The sequence below is a fragment of the Sylvia atricapilla genome, chromosome Z (assembly GCF_009819655.1).
Source record: "Sylvia atricapilla isolate bSylAtr1 chromosome Z, bSylAtr1.pri, whole genome shotgun sequence".
In the NCBI taxonomy this organism is placed as follows: domain Eukaryota; kingdom Metazoa; phylum Chordata; class Aves; order Passeriformes; family Sylviidae; genus Sylvia; species Sylvia atricapilla.
In genome coordinates, this window is record NC_089174.1 from 33,063,663 (window position 1) to 33,090,006 (window position 26,344).

Consider the following 26,344-nt stretch of genomic DNA (forward strand, 5'->3'; position numbering starts at 1 on the left):
TAATGTCTGCAAACACTTACTGCATTTTCAGAAAGAAGGAAAAGACAAAGAAGTTGAGCAAAAATGTTTTGTATAATTCTACATTTATGAAGATGGTGAAATCATATTTTCATCTTTGACAGGACAGAATTTTCTTTTAAAATGGATCTTTATTTAGGCAGCAGCATCTCTGAATGATACGGTGGAATTAAAAGTGGGGCCAGAACATTCCTACAGAGTACAGTCCAGGCTGCTTGGCATTTATCTATCAGGAGAAAGATAGGTATCACATTCTCCCATATTCCTTTTCCAGTGTTTCATCATACCTTAACACTTCCCATGGCCATCACATAGGCCTAATATGGTCTTCAGTGGACTTCAAGGATTATTATAAGTTAGCAGAGGATCTTTTCTTGAGAGGATTTTTTTTTTTTTTTTTCATATATGGCAAAACATAGAGCATAGATTAAACATTGAATTTAGCTGGTCTCCTAGGGCAGGTTTCCCATTGGACCTTCTTTAATGAGACACCTTATCTTTAGCTTCTAAGTATATACAGGATGAAAACACCCACTTCTTGAGGGTGAAGCACTAGCTTGCCACAAATAAAGGAAATTCTCTCTCATTTGATAATCCTTCCAGCTAAGGACAGATGCTGACCTGGACACCAAAATATCTATTGTGTTATAGGAAGGAAACTGACACTTAGTAATTCTTCTGGTTAAAACTGTCTAAATATTTATGCAGAGCCACACTGTCGATTCTCAGAGATACCGCACAGAGCTGCTCTGCAGGACACAGGATCTATGGAAGGTCTTAATGTGGTCTTTGGAGTAGGCCTAAGGATTTTGCCCTAGAATGTATGTCTGAAGAATACACCACAGACCTCACTGCAAGGACATGAGCTTATCTATACAGAGAATGGTCCGTTCCTGATAAATTGATGTTTGTCCTAATCTTTGTTGAATTTATCCTGCCTTTTCTGCTGCAAACCCAGAGAGGGAGAGCATGGTGCTCTCCTGTCCCCAGCCTACACAGCCAGAGATTCACTACATTAAACTTACTGTTGGAAAGTCTGAAAGAGCTCTTATCCAATATTTCCTGTGGTAATTTACAGTGCCTGTCCCATGGTTTGTTGACATCCTGGCTTTTATAGCTGCATATCCAGGCAGAACCATAGAATAAAAGGTTTTTTGTCCTTGGCCATACAGCCTGAGATTAGATCCCTTCTGCAAGGATGCTGACTGAAAGTTACAGAGTTAAAACTGACACCAGCTCTTGGCTCCAGACCCAGTGATGTGCCCTGTCACAGAGGGCCAAAGGCCAGCTGTGACCCATTACACTCTGGGACAGGGGTTGGCTGGCTGACAGCCTTGACCTCACTCTGGCAGAGCCTTGGGCAGGGTTTTGCCCAAGGTGATCAAGGGTTGTCACCCAACAGTTTGTTGTTCTGCTGTTTAGAGCTGCAAGTTCACAGAAAGACAGGTCAAGAACAAGGTTCTGGTCTTGTTTCAACCCTCTGGTGTCACTCAGAAAGATTTCTGCTGCTTTTTTCACTAAGGTGAAGGAAGAATACACATTTCCAGGATGTACTGCCCCATGGTCCTTGCAACTATGTGAAAAGAGGTTTTATTGAGGTGCCCCACCTCTTATGCCCCCGGATCAAGTGAAAGAATGAGAGGAAATGCCCTTGAGTAGTGCTAGAGGAAGTTCAGAATAGATATCAAAAATACCCCAAACAAACAAGAATCACTGAAAATGTGGCAAGTGTGCTTAGGCATTGTGATAAGTGGCCCAGGGAGGTGGTGGAGTCCCTGCCTCTAGAGGTGTTCAAGAGGTGTCTGAGTGTGGCCTAGGGATATAGTTTAGGGGGGATTGTAGTGGTAGTAGGTTGATGGATGAAGCAGATGATCTTGAAGGTCCCTTCCAATCCTGACGATTTCTATGGCCCCACAGGCAACCGTAGTCTCCCCACACTATGGGAGACTGGAGCTCCATGCCACTGGACCTTTATGTCCATAATATAATTGGAATCACATTTTCTGTTTCATGAGTCATTGGCTTGTCCTTCTAGTTTGTGTGGTCTTTTGTGGAAACCTTATGGAACCTTCCCTTATTCCCCATATTACATGCCATTTTTAGATCTTTAGTTATGGGCAAAGATATATTTATGTTTATATATAACATAAACATATAAAGTATGCCTTCATCCTCCTTGTGTGAAGGAAACAGGGAGATATTCAGAGGATGCTCCGAGATCATGTGGGTATGGTGGTTTCAAAACACGGAACCCAGACAGTCACTGAGAGTATGAAAACACATGGAAGTGTGGCAAAAGACATGTCCTTTGTCAGCTGGATGAGGCCAGAGAGGGAGGTCAGCCTATAGTACACGGGCTCCATGCAAACCTCACCATGAGGTCATTTTATGTGCACAGCTGGGTGTTTACTCTGCCTCTGGAAATTTTCACTGAAGTCATCAAAGGAAAACTCTCACTACATATCACAGGTCACTTTCTTGTGTACTCTGCCACTGAAACACCTTTTCAGATTAAGTAAAAAAAAGATATCAGGTACCATTAAAATCTCTCACAGTATATAATTGGAAAAGCAGGCAATCACAAAAACCCCATTTTCTGAAACACTTCATTTTAAGTCTTATGTGACTATGCTGGTATATTTATTAGTTTGACAAAATCAAAGCTTTACATTTTCATTCATTATCTAATGCATGTCTAAGTTTCAGCACTTTCAGCACTTTCACTGCTTTCTTCTACTTACACCAATGGACTAGGTGAAGTGATTTTTGAATCTTATGCATGATCTATTGGTCTTTTTCACATTTTGTGCATTGTAAGCACTCTTGTATCAGAAAAACCTTTGCTAAATCAGCGGGAATTTTTATTCAGTAGGTAATGGTCTTCAAAAATGTAAATCAGGGGATACTAGAAGAGAAAAAGAAAATTACTGAAAGTAACATTTGGTCAAAAATTATGTTCCCTCATATGGTATATTTGGCTTTCAGATGAAGCCTTACTAAGGCATTTTTAGACTTAGAAAAAGGCTATATTGTGCAGAGACTGTAACAATTGGATCTGTTTTGTTTATTAAGGGACAAGAAAGTCCTGACAAAACAGAGTTATGAAAAAGATAAAGCATGTCCTTTATGAGAACAAAATAATGGTCACCCAAACCAGATAAAATACAAAAGCAGTTTACTTGTTACTTGGTTTATGGCCTACATAATGCGCTGACACTGAAGAAGATTAAGATATAAATGAGCAATACTGGGAATGTATTTTTGACTATGCATGTGTATACTGGAATTCCCGCTGGTTAATAAAAGAATAGAGATTAAGCATGAATAGATTATGAATATGTTTTACATATGCATAGCTTTAAGGGATTCATTATCAACAAAAATATCCCTAATATCCCTTACTGTATGGTGGCAGGTATTGATCAACTCTTCAAGCAGCATGACCTGCTTAAATCTTTGATCCTCTTCTCCAGCAGTAAAATGTAGTAGGTGTTTGGCAGTCTCCATCATTGTTCCTCTCACATAAGATTTTATCCTGCTTCTATTGGCAAACATAAAACACTAATCAAATCCTCATTCGCTTAAGGTTGTCATAAAAATTTTGCTCTGTAGTATATCTTGTGCCACCTCAGGCATATTATATAAAATACCACAGAAGAAAGAATGGGGACCCTTGAAAAAACACATCCAGATAAGGCAGCAAATGAGTTTTTTATTCATTGGCATGTTTTCCTTCCTTTCTTAATCTGCAGTCTCTAAACACGCACAATTTTAACCCATCTAGTGGTACTGAGTAACATCTCAAGAGCAAGCAACACCTATAAAAGGGCTAAGTAATCAACAAACCCTTAGAAAGCAGAGGTAGACAAATCAAGCACAGTGACAGAGCAAATCCAAACTCAACCACATGCCCATTATAGCAATAGCATTTTAAAAAAATTCATAATGTTTACAGGAATCAGCTGAGTGCAAATGAAGGAAAGCTCTGTGTCTGGGTTTTTACAAGTGTAGGGATGGCTCATCTGCTATCATGGTTCTCACTGAGACCTGAGCTCTGTTAAATAATTTCTTCTTGAGGTAATCCTGCTTTCCCATTGGCTTTCAGTTACAGAGGAGTCAAAGAGCAATAAACCAATAGGGTCTTCTCTTAGACGCTAGGAAGTTTTGAAAAGCAACACAAAGTGTTTATACCAGAAGGTGTCATTCAGCACAACTCATGATCTCATTTGGAGTGTGGATACTTACGGAAAATCCAGAACCTTGAGGCAGAGTTGGAGAGGGAAAAGCTCTAAATATATTTTTACAAAGCTTCACTAAAGCACTAAGAGGCTGACACATAATTTTGCTGAAAATTTTCCTAACCTCTCATTCTTATAAACTCCACAAAGGCTGGGTGTTTTATCTTAATTTTTCTTTTACTTTTGACCAAATGAACTTCCTCACTGGCCCCAACCTCTCATAATTCCTGTGCTGCATGAAGTTAACCCATGTCTTTAAAAACAGAATTCAGGATCAGATTAGTAAATGTCAAGCACTACATATTCTCTATGCTTGCCCATCACCTTCTCACATTACAAAACCACAAGTAATGTTTTCCTAAAAAGCACCTTTCAAATAAGCTGCCTTTTAGTGAAATGTGACTGCTACTGTGTACTGTTTTAAAAATGGCTTGACAGAATTGCTAATGTTCTCATTCCTTCAGGATATTTCCTAATACTTGTAGCCTTTTCATGTTTCTAATTAGGCCAGTAATGGTCCCTGAAGTTAAACCAATTAAAATTATTTACTGTGACACATAGTGTGGAGATAATTATCTGATATCTGAATCCAACTTCTGCTTACTTCGCAACATTACTTAATAGAAAACAGGGAACCTGCTGCCCATGCTTTCATTTTACTTGTCTACCAAATGTGTTTGCCCTATAGCAAACTGTTAAAATAAAGCATTAAAATCTTTGTGGCACTAATCAAAATGTTTAAAATCCACTCAGACTCCTTTATAGTTCTGAGAAGCATAAAAAACTTGCACACATTACCTTTTACACTATAGTTGCTGATCAATGTAGTATTATACCTACATTGTGCATAGATAATGCAGCCTATGTAGCTTCCTAAAACATTTCCAGCTTTTTTGTTTCTCTTGAAAACATTCAGGGAACAGAATAAAGACTTGACACTTTTATACTTATGGACACAATAAGGTTATTTTTTCATTAAAGTAGTTTTGTCTCCAGATTTCTTTAATTTTCTTGTCGTATTTCCATAAACTGACTTTTTCTGTGAAAATTATAAATTGATATGAGGAGATTTTCCAACATGTCATGTTTCATAGTTAAGCCTTCTATATTTAGCCAAAGTTCACTTGGAATGTACCAATTTCCCCCCTTATGGGAAGGGGAAAAAAACACATGAAAAAAAGAATCTAAACATTTCACAGGGTAGATAATGCTTTCTACAGAGTAACCACTACCAGAGAACCCCCCCTAAAGGGGAAAAAATCTTCTACACCATGAATTCTGCATTTGGAAAAAAATTGGACCTGTTTGCAAAGTGAAACTGGTTGAAATCTTCACACAGAAACTTGAATCAGTAAAAAAATTTATATTTTTGCTGAAATCTGTCAAATGTTGCAAATTGCAATAATATGGAAATGTGTTCAGCAAACTACAGGGGCAATCCAAGACTATTTCCTCATTACAGGATACCACTCCCTTAGCACAGATAGTGGGAAGTGCCTCTGCTTTGCTAAGTTCTCTGAGCTTTGTGGCCAATCTGAAACCCAAATGGAGAGCTTATGGGTTTGACTAATTCAAATTTAGCATCTCATTTCTGCAGTTCTCCGGTAATTGAAAGTGTGTATACGGTCTTAGTGTGCAAGAAACGTGCTTTACTTACAGGCTGGGAGAAGTGAGTCTGCTGAAACAAATTCTAAATGGGGAGCCATAGCCTTGGTCCCCTCCCTTCTACAGGATGTGACTTTAGTGGGATGAAGATAGAACAGTGCTTTATGTTCTGCTGGTCACTGGGCAATGTGATAATTCAGCTCGGGTGACTTACCTCCCTGCACTTTGATTTTTCACGTCTGCCCTATAAATCCTTAGATTAACATTTGAGGCATTACCAGCTAGATTGTGGTCTATGTGTGATGCAAAACATTAATTACCAAGTTACAAACTCTTTTCTTTTTTCTCAGATTTTAGTTCATTAGAAGCACAGAAAAATATGGGGAAAATATATTTAAGGCCACCATTACTCCCCCAATTTCTTCAAAGATTTCAAGGTAATGACCTAAATTGAAAAGAATCATGAAAAAATATATTCTTACATCATCATTCTCTCATTCCTTCTAATTCTTGTAATTTTCCATACATTGCAGTCTTCAATGCACCATCAACTCGCACTTAAATGAATAAAGTAATTGCAAACATTGTTAGACATCATTCTCATGGGGAAATGATTTCATATTTTGGCTAAGTTGTCTGTTCTGATCCAGAGGATCAAGTTAGCTCATAGGCAGTAACTACATCTTAATTTATTTCATATTTCTTTCACCCTCTTGTCATTGCTAACTAATTCATATACATTCTTTTATCTTGTTGATCACCAAAGCTAATTAATTCTTGTATGCTCCTGATGCTATTGAAAGCAAAGGAATGTGCACCAATTTCTGCCATGAAGGAGTTAAAAACTTCTCAGCCTTCGATCTTGAGTTCCTATGCCCTTTCAGACAATGACAAGCCTAAGTGTAAAACTAATTAACATTTGAAAAACTAGTGTTAATCAATAGTACACAGCTTTATTGTGAGACTTGCTCTGTTAAGTTTTTATGCTTGATTTTTTTATTTTAACCTCTATTTCAAGTTTTTGTGCTAGTTTTAAATGTGTTTGCTGGATTGGGGACATGGTGAAACTTTAGAAGATTGAAGTCACTAGAAATACATCTGTTTTCTTGGTTTTTTGTTGTTTTTTTTTTAATATCTCCACTAAACTCTAGTTATTTATTCTGAAGTTCCTCCTCCATCCCTCCCCCATCATTCTGTTGAGTGGCAGAGTTGATTCTCATTCGATTTTATTGTTGTACTAAATGACACATTTTATTTAAGATAACAATTTATCATCACGGTCTATCAGGAGAATGCTGGTGAAATCTAAATTAGAACCCTCCTATAAAGGTCTGTTTGCATGGTAGAGTTTTTTTATGTTGGAGATAATAAAAAAGTGTATTTGTTATTTTTGCATTTCCTGTTTTGGAAACAGAATGACCATAATTCCAACACATAGAAACTGGGGGAAATTTTCTGTTTTAGAGAAACTTGATTTCTTAAGCCTACGCTTGCTAATATGCATTTGGATATGATCTAAATGATAGAGCAGTTTAGCTTCTGCTAAACCAAATTGTATTGAAGCATTATCAACAATTCATAAACTCAATACTATATTCTCCCTATCAAGATTACAATATCTAACAGCTATATATTAGCAAAAAATTGAGAAAGGTGAAGGAGGGTGCCAGTGAAGTCTTCAAAACTGTAAATGTGGATATTTCTTCTTAGCGTTTTTGAGCACCAAAAAAAGGAGTTGACCACAAGCTGACTTATGTGGTCTGTTTTCACTATCTTCATGTTGGAAAGAGTAGAATGTATACTTATTGTGCTGTTGTGGACAAAAATAGCATCTTGTATTTTTTCATATTTAGGAATTTACATTAGAAAGTTAAAAACTGTTGTTAGATTTCCTCTAAAAAATTACTGCTATCAACTGAGTAATAATAAAAATCCTGATGTTTACAGGGAATGTAAGCAAGGTTTAAAGCAGTAGGTCTGAGGGCAGAATGAAGTAATCAAACTAACTAAAATTCAGATTTATTAAGATTTAGAGGTAATCCCTAAATCAGAGGAACACACCTCTCTAGCCTCACTTATCAGGTGAATTCACTGAAATGCTGTAATTTCTACAGCTCTATGAAGGAAACAGAGACTCAGTCTCCAGAGGAATGGAGCAAGTCTTGTATTTCAAATGTTATACACCAGTGCAGACATAATGGTCAAACCTGATTATTAGAGCCTCTCCTCAAACCAAATTCTGATAGCATAAGGAGCTATCTGCTGTGAAGCCAAGTATCATGTTGGACCATGCCCATCCTATGGAAATACCAGTGTTTTTGAACTGGGTTTCTGAGGCTCTCGCTGGCTGAGAGCTAAAGCTCAGTGTAGGAGTGGAACAACTCCACTATTTTTTTTGTGAATCCACAGGTGACCTCACACATTATGCCACAACTGGCATAATGGCTTGGAGCCAGGAGAGAGATTGTGGAGAGTTTAACCTTGAATAACATACTCATCATGCTGCCTTAAAGGGAATCTAAGAGTACTCTTCATTCTTTTGAATGCTGGCATTCACCTCAGACATAGTCCAGCCATTCACACAATTTCTATTAGTCTCACAGTCTTAGATCTTTCATTTCCATTGCATCTTGTTTACATAATGGTTTGTGAAAGAAATATTACTGTATAGGTAGTAGGCCTAAAGGAAAAGGTGCACATCTGAAAAAATAAATAGTTTTTTGTTTTGACTATTCAGTGTTAAATTGGAAACTAAGTCCTAAACCACTTTTCTAAAACCAAAGGAATTCCATCTCTAATCAATTGCAGACATTTTAGGCAAATTCATAGTCCCAGACTGAGTAGAATAGATGCAGTCTACTTCCAGGATCTGGACCCTCTGATACTTTTGTCTCCTCTGTAAATTATACTTTGAATTTAACACATTTTAATCCAATAAAATACATCAGGTTAAATATTCTAAAACATTAGTAGAAACTTCTGTTTTGTCAATACAACTTGGTGTCATAATTTGATTAATCTGAACCTCCAAATCCAGGTAATCTGAAGAGGGACTGCATGACGAAACTTTGCTAAAATTCAGGTGGAAAGGCACTGAAGGCTGATTTCTCATGAAGCATAATGCAATGAAGGTTTTGAAGCTCCGATTCCTTTGCAATTCCAGTGAAGCTGTGCTTAATTTCATTATAAATGTACAACCAGCTGATTGTGGTTATTGTGGATACATTAACTGACACATCAACTCATTAAAACACACAAGTTTAATCTAAAGTAACCTTGCAATATTGGCTCAGTACCAATCAATGATTCCCAGGAAGGTTTATATAAAACAATTTCTTATATACGCAGTTCAGTAGTGGGAATTATTTCTGAGGCATTTACCTTTTAATTTGTTCTGAAAAAACAAGCTGGCATCAGAGAGATTTCCCTCCAATCAGCATGTTTTGAATAAGTTAACTATAGTGATTTTTTCCCTTGCATCTGAAAACAATTGTGTCTTGTATGTTTTTCCCTATGCTTTTCTGATTAAAACTGCAGAAATGCCCGATGAAGACTCCAGAAAATGGGCAAAGAAAAAGGACATTGTTGTGCAGACACCCAAAAAAATGGTACAGAGGATTCTTTTCAGTGGACCACCAAATTCACCTCTGACTGACAGAGGTGCAAAACCATTTCAGACTGAAGAGGCCGTATTAGTTTCGTGGTTTTCTGTCTGTTGTGGTTTTTCTTTTGTTTTTCTTTTTGTTTTGATTTTGTTTGTTTGGTTTTTGTTTGTTTGTTTGTTTGTTTGTGTTTTTTGTTTGTTTTGGTTTTGGGTTTTTTGGGGGTTTTTTTGTTCATTACAAAAGTTAAGCTTAGATGTTACAATTTTAGGAACATTCCATGTTATATACAGAATCACAAAAATCAGAACAAATTTATTTACCTATATTTTAATTGTATGAAATCCCACTTGGATGAAAATTGATCATCCTTGGACCTGTGGAAAGCTGCAGGACACTGGAAATAACAAAGAAATTGTAGAGAGAGATGAGATGGAATTGGGTTACAGGGTGTAGGACGTGCCTGCAGAATGCCACAGCAGCACAAAGAGGCACAAGGTCTCTGCCTGACCTTGGGGGAAGGAGGTGTGGCAAGACAGATGCCTTACAGAGAGAATCACCCCACAGAAGGACATTAGGAAAGCATGGTGCTGACATGGCAAAGTGTGATAGGTCACCTAGTGAAAAACACCACATAAGTAAATACAGTGTCTTGAAAAAGTGTATAAAGGCAGTTTTTTTGTTTGAATAAACCTCTCAGTATCCCTTTTGTTGACTTTTAGGGCTGGTCTGAGTTCATGACTTGATTGTTGCAAGATGTCTTAAAAATACATCTGGTCTGAAGTCTTGAGTACAATGTTAAAGGAAGATTTAAAGATGGTGAATACCTGCAAAGTGTGTGTTAGAGAAGCAAAAGTGAATACAAGTTTTTAAAAAAGTTCTGTAGGATATACAGAAGCCAAGTTCACCCTTTGGTTACCCAGAGTGGTTGGCTCAAGATGCTGGACAAGGTAAAAGAGGAATGAGCAACATGAATGGGGTTGAAACATAGGCCCCAGAAGAGGTTTGGTCCAATGGGATAACAAAATCTCAGGACCTGCCTGTGAGCTTTAGAGCTTATAAAATATCTTCAATTTTATGAACATGATTTTTATAAATACACTTTGCAAAAAATAGATACCTTATATTAAACTCAGTTTCATTACTGAGGCATAATACTTGCAATGTGGTCCAATCACGGCATCTTCTGAGAGCTCAGGAAAGGTTCAGGAGTCTGGGAAGCTTGGTTCTCACTCACTATAGGATTGTAGCTTCTTGGAGTAAACAGGTTGACTTGGGCACTAGGAAGGATGATTCTTCTGACCAATATGTAGCAAGAGGACTTAAATAGAAAAATGGACACACTGGAGTAATTATTTGCCCAGTATCTATTAGTGAGTTTTTCTTGTTCAACAGTTTGCTTATCAAAACTTCACTTTTTATTAATTTCTCCAAATGCTGCAAACCAAAGGCTTTTAAAAGCAAACATATAAAAGAGAAATAGAAAAATCCTTTCCTGTTACTAGAAACTTTCATATCTCTGCTAGCTCATATTTACAGGACCAGCCATACAGCAAGTGGGGTGTTCTTCATGATGGACCTCCTACAGTCCAGTCACAACTGCTGCCCATTAAACACCCATCACTTCACCATGGTTCCCCACAGAGATCTCCAAATCCAGTAAGTCTCCTAATGGAAAGGCATTGAAGTATTTTGAACAAATAAACTAACTTCATGAATAGTTCATGATGCATTAAGTCCTTTGGACTTCACTCTTAACTATAGTTGTGGTGTGTCAGATCTAAATCTAGTAAGTGCCATGTTCTTGCTAAAAACATTTCAAAATGATTAGACTTGTGCATCCACAAGATGGAACAAGAGAGGACAGAAGGGCTATTCCTGCTGCTTGAGAAGAGAGCAATACTTTTTATCCACAGCTGTAGATACACTTCAATACCAATAAAACCATGATTATTTACACTATGGGAGTGTTCCTGACCTCTGCAGGCAGTTTAAACTTTCAGCTTTATCCTTTCTTTTTTCTCATGCACTGTTTTTACAGTCATATTTTCTCCTAAGTGAGCTTCTTGGAGAAAAACAAAATACTTTTATGTGTGTCATGGGGATGAGGTGAAGTACATGTCAGCAATTTTTTTGGAAAGAATTGACCGTACTATGCTTTGCAAGTGAAAATCCATTAGCCTGTCCTTTTCACTGAGATATGTTTCATTAATGGTGATATTGTAAACCATTGTATCATAAAGTATTTGCTAGGCACCATTTTTTAAAGAAGAATTATCTGAAGTGCGTCCATTTTTCTGTTTAAGTCCTCTTGTTACATATTGGTCAGAAGAATCATCCTTCCTAGTGCCCAAGTCAACCTGTTCACTCCAAGAAGCTACAATCCTATAGTGAGTGAGAACCAAGCTTCCCAGACTCCTGAACCTTTCCTGAGCTCTCAGAAGATGCCGTGATTGGATCACGTTGTAGGTATTATGCCTCAGTAATGAAACTGAGTTTAATATAAGGTATCTATTTTTTGCAAAGTTTATTTATAAAAATCGTGTTCATAAAATTGAAGATATTTTATAAGCTCTAACGCTCACAGGCAGGTCCTGAGATTTTGTTATCCCATTGGACCAAACCTCTTCTGGGGCCTATGTTTCAACCCCATTCATGTTGCTCATTCCTCTTTTACCTTGTCCAGCATCTTGAGCCAACCACTCTGGGTAACCAAAGGGTGAACTTGGCTTCTCTGCAATCTACATACTGAAACATAGCATGTACTTTTCCAACAGCAGCATCTGAATGCTTGGTTGGCCTTTTTTCTGGCTTTTGCCGGCTAATATGGTAGTTGGAAGAAGCCTGAAGCAAGAAAAGGAGTAGTCTGATGGTCTATCTTTGCAAGTTTTCCTTATTAATTTACATTTAATTGTCATACCTTTATCTCCTGCTAGCCATCTGAATAAAGGGCCTGAGCAAATGCCTCTTGAGTCCTTGGTGTGATATGAACCCCTCAGCATCGTGTTTCTTCATGTGGTCCTGTGCATATTCACTGTGCTTGCTCCTGCTAGCTTTCCTCTCACACTTGTAAAACCACAATGAAGTTATTTTGTGATTAGCATGCATGTTCATAAGATACTTCTCTGCAATAAGAGGCCTCATGATTATTTTGGTTCAAGATCTAATTTTAGACTCAGACCATGACAATACAGTTCATATCTCTTATTCCATTCATCATTTGATTCAAACCTCAAGATGATTATAGTTAAAATAGAAAGATTTTTTTGTCCTTTTTCTTATTTTTCTCTTTCAATCAGAATATTAATATGGCATGGATTTCTGCTTTTAATGAAGTTCTTGGGAAATCAGCAGCACCTATTTACTTTATGGCCTCTTCAAAAGAAGCACATGAGGCAGGTTGGAAAAGTTCTAATACTTATTCTTCATATCCTAAATTAATTTCTACTCTATACTATTCTCCAATAGCCGCCAGAAATAAAACTTCATGTTTATGTCTCTAATGTTTAAAGGCTAATCAAGTTTCATATTCCTTCTGTCTTTTGCTCAGTTCTCTTGAGCTAGCATTGTCTTAATAGTGAGTGTAATAAAGAGGTGTAAACAATGCTCCTGGTGAAATCTTACAATGATAAATGGCAACATCTTTGAGTAATACTAAAATTCGGAGGGAGTAAAGCAGCAGATTATGCTGCAATAGATGAAGGAGTTTTGCCCCTGTCCTTGTTGATAACTTTCTGATGAGAAGACACAAAACAGAATGTAAATAGGCTGGGTGTCCTTGCTTTGAAAAGTCAACTCTATATGGTAAGATATGTGACACCTATCTCTCAGACAGGAGCTTACAATGCTGTTCATTAATTTTATCACTAACATAAACTTTTAATATGTATATGATCAGTATATGGGACTTTTAGGGCAGCTTAAAATGACTGTAACCTGTAATTACTACTCCTGTACTTGATTATAATAATCTGATTGCAATTATTCAGTGATTTTAATACAAGCCCCAAGCTATATAACAGTAATTCAAGTGCAGTGATTGGGAACATGTTTCTGTTTGGCTGTGAAATGATGTTTTAATTCATCACTGACTCAGGGATCTGGCTATAGTTCTATTCATGTAATTAAGGCACATTTATGCAGTCAAGTACAATAACTTTAGTTTGAAGTGAATTTAATTGGTACAAAGATGCTATATAAAGTCAAAATGGATCATAAGCAGGAATTCCTTAGATAGGAATAATAAAACAAAGATAGCAATATTTGGCTGGTTGGACCAGTACAATGAGATATCTAATTTTTAGATAAAAACAAAAAGGCACATGATAAGATGGCAGAACATGTTTACAGTACAACAAGATACATTTTAGCTAGGGTCCAAAAATTATTACTAGAAGTGTTATCATTTTCATGTGCTTGTCTTAATCCTGAGCTTAAGCCCATGATCAGAACAAAGATGTTTAACATACTCTTGTAAATGCTTTATTCTGACAAAAATTTTGAGTGAGCCTAAGTTCTTTATAAAGAGAGTATACACTGAAGGCTATCTCATTTGTCTTCTTTTGTATCTTCACTTCAAAATCAGACATAGCAAAAAAAAGTTTCACAAAACAAAATCAAGGCCTCTTAAATGTATATTTTGTAGACTTATATTGAGACTATTTTCAACAATGGAAAAGTCTTTGCAAGCCAGCTTCACTGACTTTTAAAACCCCCTTAGCAGACAGCTAATAAGATACTACAAGGAAACAACTGACTTATGAGTAGATATATTAATTTTACTTTTACATATAATCTAAAATTAAATTTTTTTTAACAAAATCATATTTATTTCATAAACAAGTGCTTGTTAAACACAACCAGGTTTTTGTTCAGAACAAAAAGGAAAGTAAATAACCTAATTACAATATGTTTTTTATTAGCTCTTTCACTTTACTTGAACTGAAAAACTTTGAAGCCTCACAAAAGAAAAAGAAAAAGTAAAAAACAAATGCATCAATGAGCATCAATGGCTGTATGGGGATAACGCACTTTTTATGCAGTGACCCGCTAGGTTTTCTGTATTTGTAATGGAATGGGGGAATGAAAATGCTTTAAGAGAACCACCCCCCCCCCCCCACCCCCAACAAAATAAGCAACCCCAAATCTGGAAACAATTTAGAAAATTGCAGTAATAACAAATCAACAAAGAAGGGCTGACGTCGAACTGCTTATTTGGGGAAAAATACTTTTACCACCACTACTATTACCATCCTCCCTCAGAAGCTTTTCTTTTCTTTTCTTTTATTGACATTGATAATAAATGCATAATTTAATGATTGCATGTGAATTGTGTTGCTAATAAACCAATTAATCACTTTGATAATGATTTTATTTGAACTGCATGAACTGAATTTTTTAGTCTGAGACATTTGATCATGAAAAAGAAAAATTAAAATGCAATTTAGATAGTTATTTCTGAATGTCATGAAGATATTACAAGGCATATTCTGTACTTCCAAAGTCACAATATTGCCCTTAAACTGTTTGATAACTCATATTTTGCTCTAAGATAAAACCCTGATAGTGAAATATCTAGTTTCACACTGGACTTTGTATTGAAGAAACTAAATATATTTTTAACTTTTTTTTAAAAAGGCTTATTGTTTTGACTTTTACAGAAGGCAGAAAAAGTGTATTCTTCCACACCAAATCAATCAATCAATCAATCAATCAATCAGTTTTGACCTTTTGATTATTAATACCGCAAGACAAAAAAATTTAGAGGTTTCAGAGAGAACTGATTAACAGTAAGTGACCAGAAGCTAATATGTGTTTAAGTGTACTCATGGTCATAACAGCTTACAAATATTATGTGTTATCAGCACATGCTATATTTGCTTGTGGTTCTTACTCAAAGGCAAACAAATAACCTCTAACAAACAAGTTCTACCTAGTTACTAACATTACTTAATGACATTTTTAATCTTGATTTTAACCACAATAATTTGTCAATGAAAAATATCATGCCATTGTGTTAAAAAAATCTTCAGAACTTGACAGGCAGGATATACCAAGAGTTAAGAAATTAATGATATTGTGCCTATATATGCTTTATCAATTCAATGTTTTAAAATGTTAACACAATCTAACAAATTGTTAAATATTTTTAAATATCCACAAATAAAATAGGTTTCAATAGTAAACTTGGAAAAGTTTATGAGAAGAAAATCTGATATTATTTAATTTTTGTGCTCTTTTCCTGGCATTTTTGAAACTTCAGGATTTAAAATTTTAGTTTTATTTTAATATTTATTAAGGGCTGCTGAGATCTCTCTCCTCTGTGGTTTTGTTCACTTTTTCTTTTTCTTCTTGTAACACTGCTTCTGTGGAACAGACTTGAAAACGAGCACAGGAGTATAACACAGCTGCAGTATTAAGGGATAGCTATATCACTGCTTGAGGCCCTCCCACAAGGCCTCTGTGTCAGAGCAGGCTTGCATCCTGACAACTCATGCATTAAAAAAACTTTGCCACTCCTTGTCATGTGGTAATGGCAGAGAGGCTGAACTCTCTCTGCACAGTGAGCTCCTGATATTTTGACATCTGCTTCCATGAACTTTAACATGCCTTTCATTCATACAGAATACCAACCAGACAAAAACAAAAACAAAAACAAAAACAAAAACAAAAACAAAAACAAAAACAAAAACAACTGTCTCTGGGTCTAAGCATTTAAAATCAGCACTTAATTGGCGTCAAGGCAAGTACTTTCATCAATATATACTCATTCATTTGTAAAATTTATACTCCTTAAAAATGTTGGTGACTAAAAAAATTAAACATTTCATAATTTGCATGACAGTAACCAAGCATATGTGAACCACAGTGAATCACAAACTGAACATGTTTGCATTTGTAAAACTTACAGAGGTCTGTGGGGGGACACCTCTTTCTCTAGTGTGTAACCTGGTACAGGCTAGGTAATGGCTAGTCCAGCTTGAAAAAGAGAGTCAAGAATCTGTCCACTATTGCCATGGGGGTTCTCAAGGGCATTATTAATACTATTCATATTCCAAATATATTTCACAACACAGTGTAATTTATTTGTACACTACACTGAATCACCACTTGGCACTTTTCCTGGTGTGTCAAGCACCAGATTACCAATAATAAACATATTTTAGCAATATTTTAAAGCCCTAAATTACTGTATTTTTAATATGAATTACTATTTTGATTTTTAGAGCATGCAGGCACATGAAACTGTTAAAATAAGAAATGAAAAGCCACACTTTTCTCTAAGTAGAGGAAATCTCAAAAAAAATTAAAATTCCCCTCTCTTGTCCTAGTTGATGATATCTTCTCCTGCAAGCTCGGTAACTATCTAGTTCAGTTTAGATTACTGACAGGGCAAAGGTTTGAACTTATCAACGCAACTTCAAAATATTTGTCAACCCTAACTATCTACGCAGAAATGATCAATAACCAATAACCAATAACAGGGTGTTATCTGAGAAGAGATCCTGTACTAAAAATTGTTAATTAAGGACTTCACAAGCGTGATGCTTCCCCTCTGCCCTGGTCCCCCATTTATTAACTAAAGTTGTGTGAGGTGGAAAATAACTTTTTCAAATCTTTTTAGAATTAATGAAGACATTTCAAGAGCTTACTACTGTGTCCTCAATTCATCCAACCTCTCAACCACTGCTCAAATGGAATCACATGAGTACTTGACCTCTGTAAGATTTTAAGAAGAAAAACAAACTTCATAAAACTTAATCACATTAGTTAAAGCTGTGAGGATGTTTTAATGCCCCTCCTAAGCCACCCGGTTCCATTACCTGAAACCCATCAACATAATCCTTCCTTGGGAAGAAAGGAATGAATCAAACTGAAAAGATTTATAATTGAATTATCATCACTCAGTCTCGGGGCAATTAAAAACATTTTTTATTGGAACACCTAGATATAACCTTGTCTGGTTCTAATTAGTCCATCAACTCAGATAATAAGAAAATGCAAGAACAATTTCACAGTGTTGTAAAAATTAAAATGAGTTCAATATTGTTTCATGTATGTCTTAGGAAGGCAAAGTGAGAGAACACGAATCAAGTGAATGTAAAACAATCACATGGAATTTGAACCCAATACAAAATAAGTTATTTTTGGAGTACTGGTGAGCTTCTGTTCTTCTTAAGTAAAGTTACATATCTACTGTTTTAATTATGCTCTTCTGGCAACTTCAGACAGTATTTCTTATGTCAATAAACTGTTACAAAACGTTGGTGTTGGAAAAGCTTAAAACCATTGTTCACAAAACTTCAGAACTAAAAGACTTCTAAAAATAATTTTTTCTTATGATTTTTGTTTGCTGCCAGTTTTCACAGAATTTTAAGTCTCTTTTACGAGAATCAAAGGCAAATGCTAAATTCACTGCGACAGCAAGTAAATACAGTAATTTATAATCCTGCATTTTATGTTCCACTTTCTTTTTATGTTTAGAATCCCAAATTTTCCTATGCAATTTTATTCTATTCCTTCTGTATCAGAAAAGAATGCTGACTTCAGAAGACAAGGTGCTGTGGAATTAGATTGTCATGGAATTGTTCCTGTATCTCTTGCTGTTTGAGTGTAGGTGGTTATTTCCATGTTTTATAGTTGGGTTTTTCTGTTTTGTTTTGTTTTCTTTGTATGATTGTAGTTCTTGATGATGGGAAACTCTTCAAAAAGCAGAAGCTTCATATCTTTGTATTTTCTTTGCTATTAATTTAGTGTAAAAGGAGTATCTTGAGCAGGAAAAAACAATAACTGTCACAGAGGAGATGAATAGTATAATGTGTTCTTTTTAATGACAATCTACATTTAAGTGTGTTGAGACATACCTATTATTTTAAGTGAGAATTTTTACCTTGACTGTAAATGAAAATTTTATAGTGAAGTTTGAACTTAAACTTAACATTCTCACACAAGCTTTTTAAAATTTGTTTTAAGTTACTTAACATACAATCCTTCACATATGGGGAATATGGGAAACAACTCTGGAAGTTGTACTCCTACGTACTTTTTCTGCGGAGACCTGTCTTGTTTTCTTCTTTCCACCCATAATATGTCATGGCTTCAGCAGAAGCCAGAACAGAAAATCTGATCTCAGTTCTCAGCCCCACTGGGAATAAACACTGCAGCTTTACTTGTCGATCCAACAAATTTCATCCCTTTTATCACAAATCTTACTGTGTGAAGTGTTTGGCCAGCTATTAAGATCGTATGATCAAACTACCAGGCTTTTTATTTTAACAATGGCATTTTTATGTCAAAATGTATCAATATGACATATAGACCTAAATCACATTATCGATCAAGATAAGCCTTCAAAGTCAGCAGTAGGATAAAGAATATTACCTGTATTCCCACAGGTTGCTGCAAAAAGTTGAATACATGTTTTTTGAGAGATGGAAAGTATGTTCTATTGATGCATGATAGACTTTTCCAGCAGTGGAAAAATAATTGCATTATAGCAAATTGTCAGAACTAATTATCAGTTCCAGTCTTGTGCTGCTTCTACTAGATAAGCTATCATTATTTTGTGTCATGTGGAATAATACAGAAAACCCCTAAAACCCCATCAAACAGATGAGACAATTAGTTACCATATCTTTTGAAAAGTCCTATGATTATTGTTTCAAAAGCATAAAAAGATCCAAGACCCTTAACTTCTTTTTAGCAATACTGCAGTCTACATGGACTTACATATAGATATCCATATTTCATGGGGACAAAATGGTACCTCATACATTGAGACCATATGATCTATTACTCCTTTCTTTGATCTTGGTGCAATGGAACTCTACATTTAAACTACTTTATTCATGCAGTGGTTTTAGGCTTCACCACAGGATATCCATCTCCTATCAAAGCACACTTCCCTCATTTTGAAAATTTTTGGCTGCAACAGTATCACAACTAGTACCTAATGGAGAAAAATGATAGCTTGAAAAAGTAATTTGAGGATCAAATTCATTTAGAAACAATTATTTTCTACTTAGATCTAAATACCTACAGATTTACTGTGGATATTAGACCTGCATCTCTTATAAGAGAAATATGTCCAATTTAATTAATAAACCACTATGATCTTTTTTGTAACTGGTTTTGGTTTGAACACAAACCACCTTATTTTCTGCACTATTAGTAGTGTGTTTGGAGTATTCTGCATCTGTATATACCACCATATCAGAAATCCAGTGAAAGTCATTAAAGTCAGTAGCTATGGAAGCTGTATGCTGTATGTGAAAAAAAGAAGTACCAGCAGTCTGATGAATAATACTGTGGGAATTCTGGCAGATGGAATTAAATGGATGGAATTTGGATTAGATGGAATCCAAACCCTAAAAATACTACGTTGTGATCTCTCAGTACTGATATCTTCTTATTTTGCATCTGAGTCTCATCAACAGTTTCTTGGACATCAGCTGCTCCCAGCTCACATGCTGTCCTTTTGGGATCACCAATATTAAAGCTTGTCTGTTATTAGAATCTTAATGAAGTAGAAGTCATTCCACGGAGTTGCAGGACAAGAGAAAATTTGTCAAAATTGCACCAACTGGAGAAGCATTAATATGCTGCTTTTCTGTTCTGATGACAGAATACAGCAAGGTGAAAATGCCTCACTGCCCTAACCCCTTACAGTTGGGTTAGCTGTGCTATGGCATGGCATCACAGAACAAAAAAGACATAAATTTCTGCAAAACTTTAACATTTTGGTAATTTATTCCATATACCTTGCAAACTGTTCAACTTTCTTTTTCCATGAAGGGTTAGATGTTAATGTCTCTGGGCTTCATAACAGCACAATTAAGTAAAAATAATGGACTAATATATCCACATAGAGGAGCACAAAAATGGATTAACATCTGTCAAAAGATAAAAGATTCAAACATGTATAGGTATATATTCTCAAAAGCACTGAAGGATTAAACTTATGAGTTGAAAGTGTTCCAAAGCAGAGTCAAGAAAAATATAAATCGTGGACTATAATACTTTCTCTCCTTTAATTTATTTACATTAAGCTAATACGAAGTATTGTATCAGTCTGAATGAGAAAGACATTTTACATACATAAATACATCTACAAAACATGGAAAATTTTGTAAAAACTTGGTAAACTTTATGAGCTTAAATACCAAAAGAGGTAAGGACATACCATAAATTCTGAAACAAGGGGAATTGTGATTCATGTTTATTATAGTTATTTAATAATGAATACAGATTCTACTTCCTGCAGGAATTTCACAGAATCATTTAGGTTGGAAAAGATCTTGACCATCATCAAGTCCAACCTATAACCTAGCACCGTCCTGTCAACCAGACCATGGCCTAAGTCCAACACCCAGTCTTTTCTTAAACACCTTCAACGATGATGACTCCTGATGGACTCCAGGGACTCCAGCACCTCTCTGGGCAGCCCATTCCAATGCGCCATCACTTTCTGTGAAGAAATTCTTCCCAAGTCCAGGCTTAAACATCTCTGGTGCAGCTTAAGACTGTGTCCTCTTCTTCTGTCAGTGATTGCCCAGAACAAAAGACCAACCCTCACCTGCCTATACCCTCCCTTCAGGCAGTTATAGAGAGTGACAAGGTCTCCCCTGCGTCTCTTTTTCTCCAGGCTAAACACCCCCAGCTCCCTCAGCTGCTCCTCATTGGACTTGTGCTCCAGACCCTACACCAGCTCTGTTGCCCTTGTCTGGACATGCTCCTGTGCCTCAACATTCTTCCTAAACTTAGTGGCCCAGAAATGGGCACAGCACTCAAGGGGTCACTTCACCAGTGCTGAGAAGAAGGAAAGACTGACTTCCTTGGTCCTGCTGGCCACACTCTTCCTCATCCAGGCCAGGATGCCTTTGGCTTTCTTGGCCATCTGGGAACACTGCTGGCTCCTACTCAGGCTCAGAGGGAGGATGAAAAGACAATGTTTTCAAGTATGAGTAGAGGCTCACTTCACAAATAAGCCTACTTTACCTAGGGTCTCTGTGGCACTTTGTGGACAGATAGGAAAATGGACAAGGAATAAGAAAGACGTATGCCATGCTCCAGAGTTGAGTCTGATGCTACCAAATACTTTTCATGTGATGCTGAGCAACTCACTTAAACCACTGCTTCCAAGGTGGCTTTTAATTGTGAATCCTCCAATGTCACAGAAGAAATGGGAATTTGGATTTTGTGTTCAAAATCTAGGGATCTGCATTTCACCTCAGAAATTAACCAAAAGCTAGACTATGAACCAACAAACATTACAATTTCACAGAACCATTGAATAAGCAGAGCTGGATCTATCATGTTCATCGAGTCCAACTCCTTTCCCTGCATAGGACAACCCAAGAATCACACCCTGGGCCTGACAGCATTATCCAAACACTTCTTGAATTCAGACAGAATCGGTGCTGTGACTCCACACTTCCATGGTGAGCCTGTTCCAATGCTCAACCATCCTGATGGATGGTTGAAAACCTTTTACCTGACATCAAACCTAAACCTCCTCTGACTGAGCTTCAGACAATTTCTTTGAATCCTGTCACTGGTCGTCACAAGTGAGTCTAGTCACTGATGTCACAGCAGAGATCTGTACCTGCACTCTGCTTCCCTTCATGAGCATGTTTGAAGATCACAATAAGCTCTCCCCTCCGTATCCTCTTCTCTGGCTTCTCCCTCTTCTCACGGACCAAGTGACCTCAGCTGGCTTCCCCTCCAGAGCTTTCACTATCTTTGTAGTCTTCCTTCAGCCTCTCTGTAATAGCTTGATGCCTGTTATATTGTGGTGGCCAACACTGCACACAATATTCAAGGTGAGGCTGCCCCAGCTCACAGCAGAGTGGGACAATCCCCTCCCTTGCCTGGCTGGCCATGCTGGGCTGATGCCCCTCAGGACACACTTGGCCCTCCTGGCTGCCAGGGCACTGCTGGATCATGTTCAACTTGCCACTGACCAGCACACCCAGGTCCCTTTCCATGGCACTGCTTTCCAGCCTCTCATTCCCCAGTCTGTCTGCACTTCCAGGGTTGCCCCATCCCAGGAGCAGAATCTGGCACTTTCCCTTGTTGAACTTCATATGGTTGGTGATTGCCCAATCCCTAAATTGCTGAGGTCACTCTGCAGACCCTCCCTGCCTTCAAGGGAATCAATAGCTCATCCCAGTTTATTGTCACCAGCAAACATTACTCAGTATTCCTTCAACTCTTTTGTGCAAGTTGTTAGTAACAAAGTTGAAGAGAACTGGGCTGAGATGGAGCCCTGTGGAGCCCCACTGGAGTCACCACTCCGATGTCACCCCGTTCACCATAAGCCCTTGTGTTCTAACCCGTGAACCAGTTGCTCACCCATTATGTAAGATGATCACTGAGATTTATGCCAGACATTTTGTCCAGAAAGATAATGGGAGAGACAATATCAAGAGTTGTGCTGAAGTCCACAAAAATTGTATTTACTGGCTTCCCTAAATCAACTAGGTGGTTACATTGTCATAAAAGGAAATCAGGTTTGATAAGCAGGACTTTCCTCTAAGTCACTGGTTGCGACCGATGACTGCATTGTCTTTCAGGTATTTTTGAATACCTGCCTGAATAATCTTCTCCGCAACTTTACCAGGCACTGAACTGGACTGACAGGCCTGTGGTTTCCAGGGTCCTCCTTGTGCTTTTGAAAACTGGGACAAAGTTACCCAGCTTCCTGGCAGCTGGGACATCTCCAGGTTCCTACGACTCCAAAAACAGAGAGAGGCTTTGCAATGACATCAGGTAGCTCTGAGGATTCTTGGGTGTACCCATCAGGTTCCATAGATTTGTAGGTGTAGCAGGATGCTCTATCTAGAATGAGATAAACGAACTCTAACAATGACCTATTTGCAAAACTACCAGTAGTGAATGCAGAGGGGTGTCATTCTGCTTTGATGTTGAATAATGCTGAAACCAGCCTGACCCATCAATCCCAAAGTTAAACAACTGGAGACTGAGGTGAAGATGTGGCAGACTAGAAAAAGTACCCTGATAAAGGAACAAACAAGTGGCACTACTAATAACTTATCTAAAGCTTCTGAGCTGACACAACTGGCCTGGAGACATATGACTGACACTGAATAATTTTAAACTATAACAGCCACTATAGTTCTAGAAGAGTCTTCTCTTATATGATTGCTTGGAATATTTGTGGAGATTCCTCCCTTGAGTGGGGTAGATACTCAAGGTTATTTCTGGAGGCTGAGCAAAAGACACTTGCCCATGATTGTTGGTATAGGTTCAGTAACATCAATCTGTATTTAATAATTGGGTTTACTGGCTTTAATGCAATTGCTTTAATAGAATTGCTTCAATATTGCTTATACAGTGTGTTCTACTGTTGCAGTAGTTCTATATATACAACTACTATACTCTGTGGTAAATAATTCTGATTGAATCTAATTGTCTAATCATTATCATAATAAATAATTTATATTTATAGAAATATATCTGGTTTGCCATTCTTCCTCATGCAGAGAAAGTTGTCTAAAGGTTCAGTGAAACCTCTGCAATTCTTTGCACTATTCGTTGCACTCCACTATGGGGAACTGCAAGGAGTTCTTTTAAAACAGATGGTCTAGGACGAACTTAGGCCAACAAGACAGGATCATATCTGAGAAACACTTTTTGGTAACAAAGAGGGAGTTGAGCTACTAAAGAGGATCAGAAAACACAGAAAGGAAGGAAGAAACATGAAAAAGTACAGTGGGAGAGAGAGGGGAGATGCAGAGAGCCGGCGGCCGTGGCCCGGAGCGCTGCCCAGGGTGGCGGCCGGATCGGCGAGCGGGGCTAGAGGCAGCAGGACCGCAGGAATGAAGCCGGCAGGGTGTCGGGCAGGAGCACAGGGAGGAAGGATAGGGAATGGGAGGCTCAGAGTCAACCAAGCACACCGCGAGAGGCAGATCGAGTAAGAGCAAAAGCAGGCTAGAGCCAGGACAAGAAGCTGATCAAACGACCAAAAAGACAACACCCAAAAAACAGGCCAAAAGAGCCCCGGAGCCTGTGATGCAGTTACTTTTTATGCTCCCGGTCTTCTCCCAAGGTTTGCCTGCTGTCATCCGCCCAGTCCAATGTCCCACTGCAGTCCATGGCTGGAGACCTTTTCCTGTCTGATTGGAGAACCCCTCTGGAGGGTCCAGTGTCCCTGGAGATCTCCTGCTGCCGGCCTGTCCCATGTCAGACATGAGCTGGTTGCCAAAGCCTCCCCAGAGACAAGGCTTTCCTCCATCTTCTCCCTGTCGCCTCCTGCAAGCGGACATGCGCCACGCCTCCCCCACACGCCTCTGACAGCCAGTGTTGAGACAGAAATAAACTGGCTCCTCACACCATTGAAAAAGTCTGGGCCTAAGCTGGGATCCCACCGCACCTTCACTCCTCTCCAAGAAAGAGTTCAGAAAGAGTTCAGTGGCGGTCCTTTCTGCGCCTTGTGACTCAGCAGTAAGGCTTCTTCAATAAACTTTGAAGCTTCCACTCTGCCTGTGAGACTGGGTCACCCAGAGAATCTGGGAAGGAACAATTAAGGAAATCTTGTTTTTCCTTTTTAGACTCCACTCTTACAGGTGCAATTTTCCAAGCATTTAGCTGTACTTCTACCAACTGTTACCTGAGCTGCCTCATTTTTTCAGATGCAAAATTTCTTGATCTGCTGCTGGAGTATTTTCTTAAGAGAAACAGGACGCATCTTCTCTGATTTCAGAACTGTTCTTAAATAAGCTTCAAGTTATTTCCTCAAATAATGAAGATTGTATCACTTTAACTGAAACTTTGAAAATATTTAGCATGAGGCCTGAACCACACAGTTTTCCACTTGAATGGTCTAGGTTGGGCAAACTCTTATGAAATTGAAAATCTGGTCTTGGAAGGATAAATATTGCTTTGACTTGTGAATGATTCAGAAAAACAACAAAGAGAAGTATCTCCCTTCTGTTATCATGCATTTTTTCCCACTTGACCCAAGGGCTGTTAATGATTCTCTGGGGAATACAGACCTAGTTCCTGCCCCAACTGTACATGGACCTTATGAGGCTAACAGCATTTTCTCCTTTCTGGGGGCAGTGGCATGGGAGGGCATCTGTTCTGCTAATCCTTTGCAGAACCACAGGAGGATCTGAGAGGAGAAGAGATTTCCTCCTCACTGCTTTGCTTGAATGAGTTCATAAGACAAATGTACTGTATATGTTATCCCATTTGCCTGAGCTCCCACCAAAGGTCTGCTACAGCATCAACAAATGCTTGGCTTTAAAAGCTAGACTGAAAGTACACGGATGGTCACAAAAAATATCCTAAGATGTTTTGCTGATACCTCAAAATCTCTTACTGGGGATTAAAATGTAGTAAGTGAATTCATTAGAAGTCAAGTGCACTGGCCATTACTCTGGAAGAAAAAGAGTCATTTTATCTTGCAGCTGTAGGTCACACAGATAAATTTTTCCTTTTTAATGTAGTACTTAAAATCTCCTCTCTTTGATGGGATGTTATAAATGTCAGGGTTTTTTTCAACCTTCCACTCTGTATTATCATACCCCTGTATTTTTTTAAAAAAAAAAAAAAAAAAAAAAAGAATAAAAGAAAGAAAAGAACAAGAGTACCTCAGGAAGCAAATTCTTATTTCAGGAAGAGATGCTCATAGATATGTATAAACACAAGAGATAAGAAGATAATTAAAAAGTCAGGACACATCATAACCCTGAACACCAAAAATGGACATATGAGAGAGATGCAGTTTATTACAACATAAATGGCATTAAAGTACAAGACAAATCTATTTTAAATCTTGAAGTACACTATACGCTGTAACCTTTCTCATTCTAAAATTGATAAAACAGTGAACAAGCTTTGAAAGCTTCAACTTTT